Source organism: Gossypium hirsutum, chromosome D08 (genome assembly GCF_007990345.1).
Source record: "Gossypium hirsutum isolate 1008001.06 chromosome D08, Gossypium_hirsutum_v2.1, whole genome shotgun sequence".
NCBI classification, from domain to species: Eukaryota; Viridiplantae; Streptophyta; class Magnoliopsida; order Malvales; family Malvaceae; genus Gossypium; species Gossypium hirsutum.
Genome location: NC_053444.1, coordinates 30,266,868 through 30,272,410, shown reverse-complemented (window position 1 = coordinate 30,272,410; position 5,543 = coordinate 30,266,868). Strand labels below are relative to the sequence as shown.

General features: G+C 35.2%; 1 non-coding gene across 1 annotated transcript; it reads right to left on the bottom strand.

Moving 5' to 3' along the window:
• Positions 1-1,297: 1,297 nt before the first annotated feature.
• On the bottom strand, positions 1,298-1,404 carry LOC121220525 (small nucleolar RNA R71). Its single transcript, XR_005917734.1, has one exon. It is a non-coding gene; the product is annotated as a small nucleolar RNA R71 (small nucleolar RNA).
• Between the last annotated feature and the right edge of the window lie 4,139 nt (positions 1,405-5,543).

The window sequence follows — 5,543 nt, the reverse complement described above, 5'->3', positions numbered from 1 at the left end:
AATTAATTATTAATCAAATTGAAATTGTAATTAATTGACATGATATTTAATTGGTGCATGTTTAATCTTCTAAGGTAGTTGAGCGTTAAATTAGCGATGATATTAAACAGTGCTTTAGTTTTGCATAACTTGTAAGATTATTGTGATTAAATTGTTTCAATATAGGAATATATTGTTACCTCACTTTATCTTATACTTGCTTATGAAAATTGATTAATTGTTTGAATTGACATAGAAATATGTTTAAAAGATTAATCGATTTAGTAAGTATGTATGTGTATTAGTTAACAAAAGACCAAGTTGCCATGAAATTATTTGTAACAACATAAACATAGTTTTAATAATTTTAATTTAAGGAAGAAAATTAATCTAACACATTTATGTCATATTGATTAAAATCATTTTTTAAAAATCGTGCATTGGAATTTTTCTAATTAAATACCCAATTAGTTTTTAGTTTTTAGATCACCTCTTACATGTCATTATATTTTTCTTCCATCAAACTGTTTCAACTTGCATTTCATAAATATTTTCTTGCATAGTCCTTGTGGGTATGATAGCTCAACATTCTTGTCACTTTATTACTTGATACGGTTATGTACACTTGCACATTTCCATCATTCCAAGTTTTTGGTGCCGCTACCGGGGACTGTTTAAAAAGATATTATTTGTGAAATTATTAATTTTGATTTTGGTTTATTTTTCTATTTAATTTTTAATTTAATTATTATTTTCTCTGTCATTGTTTCAAGTGTTTATGAGTATTGATCGAATTATCGACTTACTCTCCGTAAATCCTAAAATTGAAAGGACTTTTCGATAAAAAAGAAGACAAGCAGCTCAAAGAATGACCGAAGAGATGAACTTCAAAAACCTGAATCAAGGAAATCGAGCAAATCATGCTTAGAATCTTATCCTTATTGATGATGATAGGGATAGAGCTTTAAGATAGTATGTCGTGCCACTACTTAATGAGCTTAATCTAGGTATTAGGAGACCCAAAATCAAGGCATAACAATTCGAGCTGAAGCTAGTTATGTTCTAGATGTTTCAGACAGTAGGCCAATTTAGTGGAATACCTTCTGAAGATCTTTTCACCTCACATTGTTTACGGAGGTGAGTGATTCCTTCAAGTTAGTTGGAGTACCCAAAGATGCACTAAGATTAAAGTTGTTCCCATATTCACTAAGGGACAGAGCTCAAGCCTGGTTGAACTCATTGCCACCAGATCCATTACCACATGGCAAGAGTTAGAAGAACGCTTCCTTCTGAAATATTTCCCACCTAGCAAAATGGTAAGTTGGGGAAAAAAATTACTAGCTTCCAATAGATGGATGACGAGTCCTTATATGAGGCGTGTGAAAGATTTAAAGAATTGTTACGAAAATGCCTTCATCAAGGAATCTCGCATTGCATCCAATTAAATACTTTCTATAATGGTCTCAATGCTCACACGAGGATGATAATAGACGCTTCTACCAATGGTTCTCTCGTTTCTAAATCTTATAATGAGGCTTATGAAATTATTGAGTGAATTGCTAATAACAATTAACAATGGCCAACCAATCGAGTGGCTTCAAGATGAGTCACAGGAGTACATGAGTGGATGCCCTCACTTCACTTGCAGCTCAGGTATCTTCGATATCCTTAATGCTTAAAAATTTTACTACCAATGGGTGTAACAATGTTGTAGCTTAACCATCCAATCAATTCGAGAACATAGCCTGTGTTTATTGTAGGGAATGTCACTTGTTTGAAAATTGCCCATCAAACCCAGAATCCGTGTACTACATGGGTAACCAAAACCAAAAGTGAGGTAGGAAAGGACTGCAATCCAACTTTTATAACCCATCTTGGTGAAACCACCCAAATTTCTCTTGGAGTAACCAATGGGTTGAACCTAGTAACACTTACGCACAACCCAGATCAACCCAACCACCTGGATTTACCCAAAAAGTTCATAAACCAACTCAAGTTTAACCTTTTAATGGCTTAGAAAACCTTTTAAAGGCATACATAGCAAAAACTGATGCCTTAATCCAAAACCAAACAACCACATTGAAAAACTTGGAGAACCAAATGGGTCAGGTTACAATTGAACTTAGAAACCGACCACAATGCACTCTGTTTAGTGATATAGAGAATCCAAGAAATCCAGGGAAGAAGCATTGTAAACGATTGAATCTAAGGAAGAAAAGACGATAGAGCTCAACATTGTTGAAGTTGAAGAAGAGCTAGCTGATACATGAGATAAAGTGAAAGTTCAACCAAGTGTTGAAAATCCAGTTTCACCAGAACCAGAATATGCAAAATCTGATAAGGTAATTTCTGACTCAGTCAATTTTGATAAACTAACATCTTTATTAAATGCAGAAGTGACGCAGTAGAAAAATTACCCAATTCAAGTAAAGAATCCTCCATCACCCTACCCTCAAAGAATTTAGAAGCAAAAATAGGAAGTCCAGTTCAAGAAGTTCCTAGACGTAGTCAAGCAACTTCAGATCAACTCTTGTTGGTAGAAGCTCTTGAGTAGATGCCAAACTATGTCAAATTCATGAAAGATATTCTGTCCAAGAAATAGAGACTTGGAGAATTTGACACGGTAGCTCTGACGAAGGAATGCAACAAATATCACTACCCCCAAAGATGAAGGACCATGGATGTTTTACCATACCTTGTCAAATTGGAACATCTTATTGTGGTAAGGCATTGTGTGATTTGGGTGCGAGCATCAACTTGATGCCCGTGTCCATATTCAGAAAATTGGGGATAGGTGAAGTTAGGCCAACTATGGTTACGCTTCAGTTAACAGATCGATCCTTAGCACATTGGAAGGAAAAATTGAAGATGTATTGGTACGTGTAGAAAAATTTATTTTTCCTACTGACTTTTTTTAGACTTAGAAGCAGATGATGAGGTGCCAATCATCTTAGGAAGACCTTTCCTAGTAATTGGAAGGACCCTTATTGATGTGTAGAATGGTGAGCTTATAATGTGTGTTTAAGACGACTAGGTAACATTCAATATTTTGAAATGTATGCAATTTCTAAATGCAATTGATGAGTGTTCTACAGTAATTGAGTTAGAAGAATTAACTGTGGAATGGAAACTGAATTCTATTAAAAACTTATCAGAACAAATCTTAGTGTTAGACCCTCTAAGTGAGGAGGAGAGGAAGGAATATATAACTTTGCTAAAAGTTGACCAAAAGGGATTTAATCTACAATCTTACTTTGAATCTTTTGAACTAGAGGGAAAATATTATGTCCAACCAAAAGTGTTGATCGAAGAGCCACCTAAATTAGAACTAAGGTACTTCCTTCACACTTAAAATATGTTCATTTAGGTGACGCCTCTACTTTACTTGTGATTATTTTTGCTCAGCTAACTAAAGAGCAAGAAGAGAAACTCATTGTAGTGCTGAAATAGTTTAAAAAGGCTATCAGATGGACAATAGTTGATATCTGTGGTATTAGTCCATCCATGTGCATGCACAAAATCATACTAGAAGATGGTGAGAAAGGGATGATTGATGGAAAATAGAGACTGAACCCCATTATGAAGGATATGGTAAAGAAGGAAATCATTAAATTGTTCATGGTTAAGTCCAGTCTAGTGCGTGCTAAAGAAAAGAGGCATTATGTTCATGGAGAATGAAAACAATGAGTTAATATTGACCAGAATAGTTACGGGATGGAGAATTTGCATAGATTACTGGAAATTGAACAAGGCTACTAAAAAAGATCACTTTCCTTTACCGTTATTGGATCAAATGCTTGATAGACTCGCGGAGGGAGACTATTATTGTTTTCTCAACAAATACTCAAGGTACAACCAAATAATAGTAGCACCAGAGGATCAACACAAAAAAACAATCACATGCCTGTACGATACATTTTCCTTTACACATATTCCATTTGGTTTATATAATACACCTGCTACATTCTAAAGATGTATGATGGTGATTTTTATTGACATGGTGGAAAATTTTATGGAAGTTTTCATGGAAGATTTTTTAGTGTTTGGAGACAAGTATGATAATTTCTTAGCCAATCTAGCCAAGGTACTAAGGTGGTGTGAAGAAACAAACCTTGTACTCAACTGGAAAAAATGTTATTTCATGGTATGAGAAGGTATTGTTTTGGGGCACCAAATAACGAGACAAAGGGATTGAGGTAGATAAAACAAAGGTAGATGTCATTGAGAAACTCCCACCTTCAACATTTGTAAAGGGTGTTAGGAGGTTTTTGGGACATGCCAGATTTTATCAGAGATTCATCAAAGACTTCTCCAAAATTGCTAAACCCTTATGCAAATTATTGGAGAAGGATACAACATTCAACTTAGATGAAGAATGTTTGAAAGCTTTCAATGATCTGAAGAATCAATTGGTCTCAGCACCAATTATTGACAAACCGGATTGGGAATTGCCATTTGAATTAATGTGTGACGCAAGTGACTTGGCAGTAGGAGCTGCGATGGGCCAACAAACGAACAAAGTTTTTCATCCAATCTAGTACGCAAGTCAGACTTTGACAGGGAGCTCAATTAAATTATACGGTAATAGAAAAGAGTTACCTGCTATTGTATTTGCTTTTGACAAGTTTCGATCTTATCTTATAGGTACCAAAGTGACTGTCTATACAGATAATTCAGTAATTAAATACTTACTTGCCAAGAACGATGCTAAGCCGAGATTTATCCAATGGGTACTTCTACTTCAAGAGTTTGATCTAGAAATTCAAGATCTAAAAGGGGTAGAAAATCAAGTAGCAGATCACTTATCTAGATTGGAGCCGCAAGAAGGAACTTCACCTCTTATACCTATTCAGGAGACATTTCTAGACGAGCACATACTTATGGTAAATCATGTCCATAACACCAATTGGTTTGCTAATTTTTCTAACTATTTAGCTGCTTGAAAAGACGTATCAGCAAAGGAAAAAGTTTCTCCACGATGTGAAGTACTATTTCTGGGAAGAGCCATACTTGTTCAAACAATGCAAAGGTCAAATAATCAGGAGAAGTGTGGCGGAAAATAAGGTACATGAAATTTTATATCATTGTCATACAACTCCAAGTGGAGGACATTTCGAAGGATCACACACTGTAACCAAAGTATTGTAAGCTAGATTCTTTTAGCCAACTCTATTCAAAGATGGATATGCCTACCTGAAAAGTGTGATCGATGTCAGATGGTTTGAAACATAACCAATTGAAATGAGATGCCCCGAACAAACATTACTGAGGTATAATTATTCGATGTTTGGGGTATTAACTTTCTTGGTCCTTTCCCTCCTTTTGGTCACAAGTATATACTAGTAGCAGTAGGCTACGTATCTAAGTGGGTTGAGGCCGAGGCATATCTGATGAATAATGCCAAGGTAGTAATGAAGTTTTTGTAAAAACATGTGTTCACAAGGTTTGGAACTCCTAAGGCTATCATTAGTGATGAGGGGTCCCATTTTGTGAACTAATGGTTAAAATAGTTTCTTGATAGACATGAAGTGACAAGGTTGCCACAACTTACCATCGACAATTGA